The sequence below is a fragment of the Rhinolophus ferrumequinum genome, chromosome 9 (assembly GCF_004115265.2).
Source record: "Rhinolophus ferrumequinum isolate MPI-CBG mRhiFer1 chromosome 9, mRhiFer1_v1.p, whole genome shotgun sequence".
NCBI lineage: Eukaryota > Metazoa > Chordata > Mammalia > Chiroptera > Rhinolophidae > Rhinolophus > Rhinolophus ferrumequinum.
Genome location: NC_046292.1, coordinates 20,174,496 through 20,189,405, shown reverse-complemented (window position 1 = coordinate 20,189,405; position 14,910 = coordinate 20,174,496).

The following is a 14,910-nucleotide window of genomic DNA, read 5'->3' as shown; positions in this document are numbered from 1 at the left end:
GCCTTTGTTAAAAAATGATTACAGAAGACTATTTAGGTGATACAAACAGATTTATTTAACACTTCATGAAGTGGGGAGTCTCCATTCCCAGGAGTTCAGAAAACTGAAAAATGGGAGGAAGACAGGAAGCTTTTATAGGATAAAGAATAAGGAACAAGGAAAAGAAAAACAAAATGAGTAAGGGACAAGGAAATAAGTATAGAGCTCAGAGTTGGCTTAAAATTTAGGGATTGACGGACTAGATATACTACATTTCTGGTCCAGCGGAGCATTTACAGAGACAAAGTTATGTGAGTTTTGGTTTTGCCGATGTGGTACCCTGGGCAGGAGCAGCTCCATCTCAGGCCTAGAAATTTATTTCAACACCTTCAAGAAACTGGCAACCTCTGTGTATACGGTGGGTGGGGAGTGAGGCAGGGAAACAATACCTTACCATAATAGTGCAGCAAATAATGGTGTAGGAGCAAACAAAGTGCTGTGAGAGGCCCCAGCAGAGGGGCCAAAGGGGAAGATTGAGGGGCGGTCCAAAGGATGAAACGGGGTGGGGGAGGGGTTGTAGAGAATCCCAGATGGAGGGCACAGCCCTCAGTAGGCTTGGGCATAAGGCAGGACCTGGAAGATGGAGCTGGAGTGGCAGAGAGGACTTCTCGTTGATTGGATGTTATCAGTCATCTCAGGTGGATGGCTGCCTCCCCAGCTGCCATCTCACCTCCTCCCACCAAGCCCAACAGATTCTCCTTTGGAGAACTGCCCTCTGAACTGCCCTCTCAGTCTCCTGATCTGAATGACCCACCACAGCTCCAAGACTGGGCGTGATTGGCCTAAACTGACAGCCTACCCCGTCTGGCTGGTTCATTATTCGTTCAGGGAAGAGCACATGACCCAACTCAGGCCAATGAAAGGTGAGATGTTTGGGGAGGTGGTGTTCTGGAAAAGAGCATCCTCTCTTCTCTTCCCAGGGAACTTCCAGAAGGGACCCACACTTCCCTTCTGGAGGGAAAAGGAGGTCAGAGAAATGGAGCCTGGCTAGACCTGCCTTCGCAGTTCTCAGTTAGCTGAGCTATCAGATTCCCACGTTTGTTTAGCCCTTTGTTGTTACTTTCAAGTGAAAAGTTTCTAGCTGGTGCAGGGCATTTCTGGAGGACAGAATTGGATAGAGCTAGAAAAGGAGCAGCCAGCAGGAGCCTGGACCTGGGGTGGGGCTTCAGGGGATTGACCAATTCCCTTTCCTTTTTATTCTATCTCCATGTACAGTACTTATGAGTCAAGATCTTTCCCCAGAAAGCATTGCCTGACCCCTTAAATTGCCCTGGCACCTGGATGGCAAGTCCTGGTCAAGCTGTCTGAGCATCAAGAGTCCTGAGTCCCATCCTAAGCCAGCCTGCTACTTGACCATGGGGCTTGGGATGAGTCACATCCCCTCTCTGGGCCTCCCTCTGTGATTCATCTACCACTCTCCAGACTGATCTCCCTACGGGCAGGGGCAATGTCCAAGCAGCGCCAGAGCCTAGGACAGTCCAGGCACAGAGCTGGTGTCAGTGGGACCGTTGACAAGTCAGTGTAGGAGCTTCACCTTCCTGCTGTGATTTCCTAAGGTCAGGGCCATGTGCGATGCCATCAGACATGGGCTTTTATTCCCCTGTCCACCCAGAGAGCCTCCTGGAGACCTCAGCTCCACATTAGAGCAACAGGAAGAGATTTAGCACGTACGCTGCATGGAGGAGGCCTCAGCTCAGACAGAACTTCTGGTGCTGTTGCAGGCTCACTGAGCCTCAATTAGACTGTAAGGTGATAAGATACCCCGCCCCCCAAACTTCAACCATTTACTGACCAGCTGCAGCTGACCTGGACAGTCAAGGAGAGGGAATCTCTCCTCAGTCTTCTCATTATGGGCAATGATGAGGAGCCCAGGCCATAGGACAAGACGTGAGGGTGGGAAAGGGGTGAATGTGGGAGAGGAAGGAAGGAAGTGGTCCATGATGATACAAATTCCAACCTTAGGATCTTGAACTTCATTGCAACACACCACACACACACACACACATCCCGGAGGAATTTTGGCATAGCGCATAGGGCATTTTCCCTGTGTGTTAGTTTTACTCTAATGTCATGGTAAATGTCCATGATTTTGTATTTTATATTAAAACAAGCATGGATATATCATAGAGGACAAAATTTTCATGGATTTGAAATATTAAATTGGAGAATTCAAAAAACCTGTGAGCTTGTGGCGGGGGTCTAGATGAATCACTGTCTGGATGCAGACTTTTTTGTAACCTGCGTGTCCCCATGTCTTGACAGGAAGCTCCCAGTTTCTCCCCTTCCTAAGCTTGTGAAAATCAAAGCTCTGTCTCCTCCAGAGAATGACTCTGTCCGTGGTGCTGAAACAGGATTCAGCCATTTCAAAGGTTGAGTTCAGTCCTTAAAGTTTCTATTCTGTGTCCATCTCTTGGAAGGGGATGATGGGGGAGACTCAGAGAAAACCCCAAGAACTTGAGCAACCCTGAGGACCAGGGAGTGAATATTCCTTGCCACCACCCTTTCAGTTCAGGGGATAGAATCTTCAGGGTAAGGTAGGACTGGAGGGTAAGGAGGGGAGATGGAGGAACAAGATTAGGACAATTATTATGTGTGGCATTAACAGGTTCCAGGGAAACTATTTTCTTGAGTTAGGAGACTTTTTTCCACATGCTAAGAAGTTATCAGTGTTCTTGAAGGGGGAAAATAGCCCAAGGGCCTCCTCTTCGTGCGCATGCGCACACATCTGACTGACTACGCATGTAGCAGATTCTCTATGTGATGATGTGCTTATATTAAAACAACTGGCATCTCATAATTCAGTTACTCAGAAGAGGAAATCTAGGACAAATATTTTATCTCAATTCAAATATGTGTACATCCTGAGTTTTTCCTCTCCACCCACAGTTTTGTGGTCACAGCCACCCAGGTAGATCTGCTAAAAAGAGATTTTTGTCCCAGTGAACTGAAAAGCCCAGAGCGAGGTGCAGCCATCCTTCAGGCTTTGCAGACATGGTCCCTGGTTATAATTCCTATCCAGCCCATCAGCACTGCAAGGAAAGTCCCCTCATCCCAGCCTCTCAGTCTCTGGCTCCTCTGTCCTCCAGTCTTGCTGGGCCTAGGAGGCCTGGGAAGGTCCAGCCCAAAGATACGGTGTTGACCAACTTTGATGAACGGTCAGATCCTCGGCTTCAGATGGCTGGGTTGGAGTCTGGGCTCCAGTTCCTTGAGCATCCTTATAACCATTGTTTTGAATTCTGTATCTGGTAGATTCCCTTCATTTTGTTTAGTTCTTTTTCTGGAGTTTCCTCCTGTTCTTTCATTTGGGATGCCTTTCTTTGTTTCCTCATTTTGTCTGCCTCTCTGTTTCTATGTATTAGGTAGATCTGCTACGTCCCTCAGTCTTGGCCAAGTGGCGTTATGTAGTAGGTGCCCTATGGGGCTCTGGCACAGTTTCTCTTGTCACCTGCTGTGAGTGTTTTAGGAGTGTCCCTTGTGTGGGTTGCGTGTGCCCTCTTGTTATAGTTGACCCTTGGTTATTATTGGCACATCAGTGGTTGGAATTGACCCTCAGGCTGATTGGCTGTGGGGTTTGGCCATGTCCACAGCTTATGGGCTGCTGTGGGTGGGGGGAGCTTACCCCACTGAGTTGGATTTGCCCCAGCAGGCTCTGGTGCCTGTTGAGACTGTTCTTTTTGTGTGCCATTTGTGGGACTAATTGAGTGGTAATCTGCTGTGGTCTGAAGCCAACCTCCAAGTATGTTGGTTCTGCGCCCCTTTGTGAGGGGCTCTGGTGCAGGCCCAGGTCACCTACTGCCTGTGACTGGCTGGGGACTACCTGGTAAGAGCTACAAAGCAATCCGTGGCTGTTCACTGCCTGTGCTAACCCTGGAGATGCATGGAAGAGGCCACGCTGCAAACCGAGCATGTTTGCCACTAGTACCAAGTCTGGGGTACCTCTGCAAAATGCCAGGACACCCTGAGGCCTGCTGCTACCTGCCAGCTCCCTTAAGGTTCAGCCACTGATAAAGCCTCGTGAGGTACACAAGTTTGTTGAGGCAGGTCTCAGAGAGTCACTAGAGTGGGAAGAATTGTGGTCACCAGGTTAATGTAAATTTTGGTTTGGTGCAAGTTCTGAGCCTGGAGTGACTCAGCAAGTCTCAGAGCACACCGAGGCCAGTCCCCGCCCACCTGGGGACTGTCAGACTCTCAATAGTTTTCCAAGAAAGAATGCAAAGTGGGCAGGGTTGGCTGCTCTTGGAGAAAGTTGTGGGAGTTGGGTGGAGTGGGATCCTAGTGAGTCAGCAGGGCAGAGCCCGGGAGTTCACCAGGCCAATCAGATTCAGATTTCGCTGTAAGCGTAGGGGGCGGGCTTAACACAGGAAAGATGGCGCCTGCCTGCTGGTTGCACAGGAGGAGGCGAAATGTGCAACTGTCCTCCAGCCCTCAACCTGAAGCGACACAACTCAGTCTATCCCCTGTATGTCTCCGACACCACCCGAGTTACTTTCCCTCCGCTGGAGCCCAAGGTGAGTGCCTGGGAGTGAAAGAGTCTGTGTGCAGGCCCTTTAAGAGGATGCTTGGATTTCCCGCTGCCTTCCATCCTATGGGGATGGTAAGAGTCCCCACTGTTTGTCACAGCCAGATGTTGGGGGAATCCTCTTCCCAGCACCAGTACTCTGGGCCCGGAGAAGTCAGTGTGGGGCTGGGGTTTCTCGCTCCTTTGGGGGGAACTTCCGTGGCCAAGCTATCCCTCCCAGTTTTCAACTGCCACACGGAGGTTTGAGGTTAGCCAGTTCCGCATCTCCACCCCTCCTACCAGTCTCGACATGGCTTCTTCTTTACATTCTTAGTTACAAAACTTCTATTCGGCCAGACTTCAGATGGTTCTCCAGGTTGATTGTTCTATAATTTAGTTGTAATTTTAATTTGTTCATGGAAGAAAGCCGGCACAGTGTTTATCTACTCCGCTATCTTGGATCTCCTCTCAAGTTGGTATTTTTGTTTTCTTTGAATAAATACCCAGAAGTGGAATTGCTGGATGATTTGGTAGTTCTATTTTTAATTTTTTGAGGGCCCTCCATACTGTTTTCCATAGTGGCTGCACCAATTTGCATTCCCACCAACAGTGCACAAGGGTTCAATTTTCTCCACATCCTCATCAACATTTGTTATTTTTAGTCTTTTTGATAATAGCCAGGTGTGAGGTTGATGTTCATTGTGGTTTTGTTTTGTATTTCCCTGGTGATTAATGATTTTTTTCATGTACCTATTGGTCATCTGTCTTCTTTGGGAAAATGTCTATTCAGATCTGGTATTTTTTAAATTGCCAGATTTAAAAAATCTGGGGTGTTGCTATTGAGTTGTATGAGTTCTTTATATGTTTTAGATATGAACCTCTTATCAGATATATGATTTGCAAATATTTTCTCCCATTAAGCAAGTTACCATTTCATTTTGTTGATTTCCTTTGCAGTATAGAAGGTATTTAGTTTGATGTAGTCCCGCTTATTTATTTGTGATTTTGTTCCTTTCCCTCGGTGTCAGATTAAAAAAAAAAAACACATCAAGACCTATGTCAAGGAGCTTGCCTGCTATATTTTCTTCTAGAAGTTTTATGATTTCAGGTCCTACATGTAGTAAGTCGTTAGTCCATTTTGAGTTAATTTTTGTGTGTAGTGTAAGATAGTGGATCCATTTTATTCTTTTTCATGTGGCTGTCCAAGTTTCCCATCACCATTTGTTGAAAAGACTGTTCTTTCCCCATTATATATTCTTGGCTCCTTTGTCATAAATTAATTGACCATATATGTGTGCGTTTATTTCTGGGCTCTGTTCCATCGATCTATGTGTCTGTTTTTATGCCAATACATACTATTTTAATTATTATAGCTTTGTAATGTAGTTTGAAATATGGGAACATGATGCCTCCAGCTTTGTTCTTCTTTTGGAATCAATGATTTTTGAAGCTAAAGGACTCTAGAGATCCTTAATCTCATTTTACAGATAAAGAAACTGAAACCCAGAGAAGGCTCACCCCGGAAGTCTAATTCTCAGGCTTGTGTCTGAAACAAAATGGCAGGCACAATCTGTGAGTAAGTCCAGGATGTTGGTTGTTTTGTTTTGTTTTTAGTTTCAGCACAATTCCCACCCTGCCTGCTCTTCTGAGAAGGTGGGATGGGGTGAAGACAAAGCTGTCTGGATTCAGACTTAGAGTACCCGGTCTGCCACAGACTCAGTGCGTATGACCTTGGGTAGCCTCTCCAGGCACCAGTTTTCTCATCTGTAAAATGATCTTTCACAAGACCAAGTGCTGAGGTTTGAGTCCCTCTGCATTCTTGATGTGCTCAGAGGATCCCATCTCCCCAGCACTTTCCAGGCTAGATGTGAGCAACACAATGGCTTGACAGTGGCTGCTTCACTTCCCCAGCAATGATGTCAGTTCCTCCTGCTGGAAACTCAGCTCTGTGTATTTGGGCTGAAAAAGTTAATTTGTAGATATTGCCATTTCCTGGGGCTGCTCACATTAGCAGCAGCAGGTGGTTGTTCTGAGTACTTCTGAATGAACCCCAGAGTCCAGCTGGGACAAATCCATCCTTCCAAAACAACATGTGCTAGAAAGTGGCATTGAATTATGTCACATTATAATAGCATTTTATTTGGTTCCTGTAACCTTTATTTAGCCAGAGTTGAATCCCCCATGGAGAGACCCACTTCCCTGTCTCGGGACTTTTCCTGGCACGTGGTGTACTGGAAGCCAACTGAGTTATAGAGGGCAGAACAGGTGCTGAGGGCAGAGTGAGTGCTATGTGGGCCTAGGTGAGGGGGGCGCAGGAATAGGCCCCTGACAGGAGAGGAGAAGGCTGGGGTTGAGACAGCCACACCAATGAGATCGTTCACTTTGGGGGTCTGTCACCCAGCAGAGGTGCCCTGGAGAGTCGTTTCATGACTCATCCATTCACTTCTCACTCAATCACTCAACAAACACTTCTTGGCCATTGATGTGTGGGGATAATGTATCAGGTGAAGGGGATACAGAGGTGACTAAGAGCTTGTCTTTACCCTTAGGGGCTCAAGAGACAGAAACTCTGCCTGGAGAAGTTCAAGAATAGACACCAGGGAACAGGAGGATGAAGCAGGAACTCCCTTGGGGGGAGGAGGGACAGGTGGGGCGAGCGTGGGTCTGAGAGTGGGTGCCCCAAAAGCAGACCTTGAAACAAGGGCTCTGGTGCCGGTAATTTATCTGTGAAATGACCCCAGGTAAGGACATGGAGAGACTGAGTAGGGAAGGGAGAAAAGCCAAGAAAGCGTGGACTTTGTGGGTTACAGCGATGTGCAGCTGGGACTCAGTCTTGCTGGTGACCCTCTGAGGACTGTGTGGAGATGTCTCAGAGCCGTCCCCCTGGAGCACAGGAAAGCTCGGCATTTATGCACTGACTCTCACTACATTAACTTCTCCTGCTCCCTCCACTTCTAAGTGGTTCTTGCCACATATACCTGCCACACAGACAAGCAAGCTTTCTGCATGCCAGAGAAAAAAGAAAACCAACGCAGGCATTTGAGGTGGGCAGCGGTCAGCATGCCCAGAACTGTCTATAGTTTCAGAAGAACTCAGAACATTGAGAGGAGAGGAGCTGAGGCATCCACAGCATCTGTCGTAGCATCTTAGGAAAGCTGATGCTTGTACTGGGTTTGAAGCGTGAGTAGGAGCTTTGTAGCTGCAGCGGGCATGGGGTGTGGCTAATCCAGAGAGCTGGAACAGTATGTGGATGGGAGGGGAAGAAATGAAAGTGGCTCAAAGGGCCAGAGGGTGTCAAGAAAATAACAGGTTTAGAATTAATTATGGGGGTGACTGGAGCAGCCTTTAGGTACAAGAGACAGAAACTCTGTCTTAGGTGGTGATGGTGGGAGAAAGAGAGAGAGATTGAACCGGATAAGGATAGCCCCCTGCAAAGGCAGAAAGGAATGGATCCAGAAGATGGGAAGAGACTGGCCTTCCACTAGGAGAGGAAGAGTTCTGTTCCTGAGATGGTTAAGAATTCTGTTCTGAGCTGGCTGAGAATAGGTTTAGCTGTAAGAGAGAAAGGTTATTCAAAAATGTCAGTTACCTGTTGGGAGTGGAGGAATTGATGTTTGGGGATGAGACAGGGCTTGAGAAGGGTGGAGGACTTGAACAGTCCTAGAAGATAAGGAGAGTGGGAGCAGACTACAGGAAGGTCAGAGGAAGGATGAGTGATGCTGGAGCCAGCTAACTTTGGCACTCACTCCTTGGCAGTGATGCCAGGACTCGTGGAGTGCAGCTTTCTCAGCAGCTTCCTGGTAGCTCAGAACAGGAGTTGAGAAAGCAGATGGTTGCACTGGGAGATGGATGAAGTTTGGCCAGGCAGGGTGGCAAGAGGAGAATGCCAGCTGCCTGCAAGCACAATATTCCTAGGGGCAGGCCTCCCTGGCTTCCCATCTCCTTTCCTATCCTTGCACCAGGGAGAAGAATGGATGAGGGTTGAAAAGACCCCAGCTGGGAGTTAGGGAACCTGGCTGTCATCCAAGCTCTGCTGTCCACTTTATGTGTGAGCCTGGGCAAGTCATTTCCCTTCTCTGGACCTCCATTTCTACACCAGTTAATTCACGACTTCTCAACCTCAGCACTATTGACATTTTGGGCCAGATGATTCCTTGTTACAGGGAGCTGTCCTGTGCGTTACAGGACATTCAGCAGCATCTCTGGCCTCTCTTCCCTAAACGCCAGTGGCACACACACCTCCGTTGTCAATCAAATGTCTCCTGAGAAGCAAAGTTGCTCCTGGTTGCAAACCATTGTAATAAGAAGAAGAAGGAGGAGGTGGAGGAGAGGCGGAGGAGGAGGAGGAGGAAGTGGAGGAGGAAGAGGAGGAGGAGGAGGAAGAGAAGGACGAGGAGGAGATCTGCCTAGCCAACCCAAGAGAAAAAGAGTTCTCATAAGAACACATAAAATAATGGGACCTGGGAGGAACTCTGACAGCTGATTAGAGCAGCTTGGATATGAGCAGCTATATTCCACAACTTCCCCTCCATTTTCCCACTTCTGAAATACATGGGTCAGAGGTTGACCTGGGCTTAGAATTGACACACCCTGCCTCCGAGGTCCAGGCTCTTTCCACGCTAGCAGCTTTGGGAAATTCCACCTTTTGGCAAGGCCTCCTGGGAGGAAGCCACATCTTTGTCTTTGCACAGTAACTGGATGTCCCCAAAATGGATCTGAAAGAGCAGAGGTGAGGAGAAAGGCCAAGATGAGAAGAACAAGAGGGAGCCCAAATCTGCCAAGGACAGAGATGGGGGCAGCAAAGGAGACCCAGTGACGGGGTGGAGTATGAGTCAAGGTCCGTTTAGGAGACAGAGAGCACAGCAGTAATTTGGACATAGGCAATTTAATGTAAAGAAGTGTTAATTAGTAAAAGGGGGTTAACTTCTAAAAGGATTAAAAGAGGACACTCAAGAACATAGGAATGGCAACTATAGGGAACATGTACTACCTCTTGCAATGACGGAGGGTGTGGCAGAAGCTGAACTGTAAAGTGGCTGCTAGGTGAGGAGAGCATAGCCTGGCGTGCAGTGGACCTGGTCCCTGATGGCTCCTGAGGTGAATGACACTGCACAACTCCCACATGGAATAAAAGAAAACGGAAGGAGGTCCAACACCAGAAAAGAGGAGACTTCTTTATTGTTAATATTGTGATGATGATGATGATGTTTCAGTTTAAAAAGAGAAGACTTCTGATGCTGTCACCTTGCAGTATCCCTTCAAGCCCTCAGTTGACAGACATTAACATTGCACCAGCTGGCAAAGAAGAAATGATTACAGGCCCAGCTCCAGTATCACAAAGCAGGGTAAAGGAGGGCAGCCTTGGAACTAAGAGACCATAAAGTGACAACGGGCACAGTCCTTGCCTTTGGCTAATCAGCTTCCGCATACACCTTCTGTGCACTTTTGAACCTGCATTCACAACAAAGCAACTCTATGTTTCCACGTAACAAGACAGTTATCCGTTGTACAAATAAAGGAGTCCCGGCACGTGCCTGGAAATGGGGAGATACATAGTTCCAACGTCACTATATCCATTGCTGGCTATATGAATGACTCCTCAAACTCAATACAGTCACACTGACTCTGCTGTTTCCCAAAGACTAAACTGTAAGGTTAACCTCCAATGGCTTGTGTATAAATAATAATGGGAAGAAGGAGAGAGAAGAAGAAAATGATTAACGTCTAGATATAATTTATAAACATAACAAAGTTACTATGACCCTCAGTTCTGTAATTGGTCACAAAGCCATAATTTATATCTATGACTTCCTTCTTCCACTACCCATCCCACATTTCCCCCACCCTCAACCAGAACCTAAGCTAGTTGGGGTTTTTACCAGGAAAAGTGAGCCAAAACTGCATTCCTGAATGGTAAGAGTCCTCAATTATCCTGTTTTGGGGGGTTGCCAAAGCTTTCCATTAACCTTTATGATTGGACATAGAAGTACTAAGAAGTACTTCCCAGAGAATTTCCTGAGTTCCAGACATAGTCCTCTGTGTCCCATTGTGTAACAGCAATCCAATTTCCCCTTGGTAATCAGGATCAATAAATCATTCCATCCAGTAGACTACTGCTTTTTTTGTGGTTAAGCAAAAAACAAACAAACAAAAGAAATAAAACTTTCTGCTTCAGTGCTTGTTCAGTGATACAAGGATCTTAAATAGCTAGATGGCAGTCTCATCCTTCCATTCATTGGAACCATTGCTGTGTCCTCTGGTGTGCCCCCTTGGGAACAAAGTTCTCCGAGCCAGCAGAGCTCAATTTTCCTAAGAAGCAAAAATTTGCAAGTGGGTGACGAAGAATGACAGTGAGAGGAGACTGTGTCTGTTGACATTTATTGCTTCTTAGTTCAAATCCATCCTTCAGGGCCTGCTTGTGGTACTAGAACATGTTTTCCTTACAAGCATGATGTTAATCTTCATCAATAGATGGCACTGGCAGGACACTGGACACGCTTATCTGACACCAGTGTTCTTTGCTTCTTCTTGCTCTTGCAGCATGAGGTGGTGTGCAGGACACGCAGTGGAGCACAATCTTAGTAATATCAGCAGCAGACCCACAGCTGGCTTCCCAAAGGCAAGATGGATGGGAGCTCACTTCCAAGCATCTTCTTTCCAATGATGGCTCCCTATTCCCTGTCCCTCACCTCTGTGGGAAACTCCTTGGCAGACAGTGCCCCAGCTGGCTTTCCAGCAAGTTCAACAGCAACCCCGAGAGGCAGCTTCCCATTTTCATCAGCACCTCAGCAGGCAGTTCTCTGCCCACTCACCTTGGCCTACCATTAGACCACCTCTCACCTGGACAATCCGGCGAACTTTTCTGCCACTCAATGGACTGCAACCTTGTCCTCTCCATTGGTCTGAATCCTAGCCAGGGAGGGGTTTTCGCTCCCTTCCAAGTTTTATTCTTTGAATACTCTCCTTCAATCTTCGTGGTAGTCTTTAGAGTTCTCCTTTAATTCCCCTTTAGTTAATTTGATGTGAGTTTTGTCTCCTGATTGGACCTTGACTGACACTGACACAGAGCTCCTCCCATTTCCACACCTTGATTAATGGACCCACGTATTTCAGTGATGAGGGAGGTGGCACTAACCCATGCTGTCTGTCTGAATCAAAGTGTGTGTGTGTGTGTGTGTGTGTGTGTGTGTGTGTGTGTGTATCATCCTTTCAGGGTTGGTCTCTCAACTGACACCATACTTGAGCCTTCAATACGCCATTCTATCTCTCAGTTCGGCCATCTCCTTTCAGGTGATGAGTTTTATGATAAGACCAGTTAATTCCAGGGGAATGAGCCCACTGCGGCACTTCCTTTGTTAGAAAATTAGTTCCTTGAGAAGAGGCAATTCTGGGTAGAACACCCTGATGATAGATGAGGCATTCTGTAAATCATAGGTAAAGGTGTAGACAAAAGCATTACATGCAGGGACAGCAAATCCATATCCAGAAAGTGCTTCTATTCCAGAAAGGAAAAATCACTTCCCTCTACGTGATGGAAGAGGTACAATGACAGCAACCTGCCACCAGGTAGATAGCTGGTCCATCCAGAGAGTGGTGCCATATTATAGGCTCATGTTGGTCTTGTCTGTTGAAAGATTGAGTACCCAGCACTTTCTACAGCGGTGCTAGTACCCAAGGCAGCCCTTAACAAGGGGAAGTTCATGTTTTTGAGCCCATGAATATCCGTCATCCCTGCCACTGTGGCAACTTTCTTCATGGGCCACTTGGACAAGCATAGGGATAGTTGGGTGAAGAGACTGATAACCACAAAGCAGCCATAATGTTCACCTGACTGTTGCAGTGGGTTCCCTTCAGTGAGCATTCACACGGGACACAATCCACGGTCTACGCCTATTCTGAAGAGTCTATCCACATACTTCTTTCTCCGAAGGCTTTGCCCCCAGTTTTCCAATCCTGTTCCTTTCACATCTGACCATCCAGCCAAACCATATCATTAATAACTGCTTATAACTCACTGTAGAGCCATACTTCTGGCCATCTCTACTTCTAAAGCGGACAATCAAATACACTATTTAAACCCCTGAAAAGATTTTCCTTCCCCTCTGTCCTTCAGGGTCACCCCTGATCGGGTTGTAATGCTGTAGTCTTCTATTTTGGGTGGTACTCGCATATGGTGTAGCACCATGTGTAAACCAGGCTTGAGTTTTCATTCCTCAGTCAACTGGTCTTAAGGAACTCCCCATGAAGCCATAGATATGTTTGAGAAATGAGAGGCAATGGAGCAGGAGTCAGAATCACTGACTCACGTAACTTACTCATAATTTCCAGACTTGCCCAAGCACAATCTCTTTTGCACTACTCCCATCTGATGGTAGATCACTGCTTCACAAAGCTATTTTTTACAGTTCGTTGTGTCAAGAGAATCCTAAATGGAAATCTCAGGCTGCCTGGTCACCTGATGCCCCCTATCTCTATCTCAGTCCAGTAGCAAGCTAGAAGCTGTTTCTCAGAAGAACAAGTGTGATCTGCATAAGAAGGAATAGATTTACTCTAAAATCCTAGAGCAGGGGTGTCCAAACGTTTTCCAGCGTTTTTCACCAAGGGCCATATGTGGCAAAATACACAGACAGCCGGGCCACTCACTCGAGGTGAAGTACGTATTGCCTCACCTGGTTTATTTAAGTAAACTAAACATATTTTTGGAATTTGCTGTGGGCCAATCAACAATGGATTGCGGGCCGCAGTTTTGACACCCCTGTCCTAGAGGGTCTGTTTTGTGATCCCTCTCTTGGGACTTGCCTGAGACTTCATACAGCACCCCTACTTACTATGAAACCTTTGAGAATCATTGGATCTACTGGACTACAAGGACGAAGTGGTAGAAAGACTTGTACTGAAGACTTTACTGCCTGCAGAGCCTTCATTTGCTATGGTCCCCACTCAAAGCTGACAGTCTTATAAGGATTTTGTTGATGGGTCAAAGCAGCACACACAAATGTGATTCATGTTTTTTCCAAAAAGCCTACTGAGTGCCATGGGTTGTCGTTTTTTTTGTTTTGTTTTGTTTTGTTTGTGGTTTTTTTTGTTTGTTTGTTTGTTTTTTGGTATGTGGCATAAAGTACAACAATTTGACTTTCACCTAGGAGGAGATATCTCAACATGTTCCATACCACTGAACCCTCAAAAACTTCACTGATAGCAGACCTCTGAAATTTTGTGGTATTGATTTCCTATCCTCTCATTCACATGTGTGGTACTTCCTGTTCATCAGATGCAGTCAGCTTGTCATCAATGTAGCGCACCAATGTCAAGATGATCATATTGTCTGGGACTGTATCGTGGCAGAAAGCAAGAGAACAGACTCAGTTCTGAGGCAAGACTGTGCAGTATACTGTTGGCCCTTCCAGGGAAAAGCAAACTGTTTTGGGGTAGTCCTCACAAATTGGTATGGAGGAAAAGGCAGTACCTAGGTCCATGGCTACATACTAAGTGCTATACTGAGTTGCTCAGCATATCTGGGACTAAATCTGGGATAGCCGCTGCAGTTAGAGTCAGCACCCAGTGAAGCACACAATAATTAGTCATTCTCCAAAACCCATTCAACCTCTGCACAGGCCAAACAGGCAAGTTAAATGTGAATGGAATAGGAATTATACCACCTCTGTTTATTCCAGCCTTCATTAATCCCTGAAATTCCCCCAGGATTAGAGAAATGCTTCAAATTCAATATCATGGTAGAGAAGGGAAGTTCCAGGAACTTCCTTTTTCCCATAATTCCTTCCATAATTGCCCGCATTTAATAAGTCAGAGACCTGAACTGGGGATTCTTCCAGTTGCCAAGTAAGTCTACTTCAATTATATATTCAGGAACTGGATACCTTTGGGCTAAGTATCTCTCACCTGACTGTGTTAGTTGTTCATCACTTTGACTGGTGGGCCACAGTGACATTTTTCATCCTCAGGAATTATCATAAATTCAGAACAATGTCTAGTAATCTCCAAAGGCCTCGGTACCTTCTTTTACCAAGTACAGTCATTCTAGTAAATGGCCACAGGGCTCTTTGGTGAAGGCCTGGAGGAAGATTTATGGTACATACTGACAGCATTGGAGCAGGAAACTTCTTTGAGGAGCCTAGCCTCCTCTTCATTCAAATTGGCTTGGTCTGGAAACTGTTGAGAAGCCACAACTCTCCAGTGCGATGATTCAACTCAAGTTTTGGCCACTAGTCCCAGAGGTTGATCAGTTGGTCAGTTGGTTGGTTGGTTTTCCTGTTATGTAGATCAAGCAATACTCGAGTACGACGTCCATCTATTTTCTTTCTACAAATGCAATAATCATTTAGTCACCACCAGAGATCCCTAGGAGCCAAGGC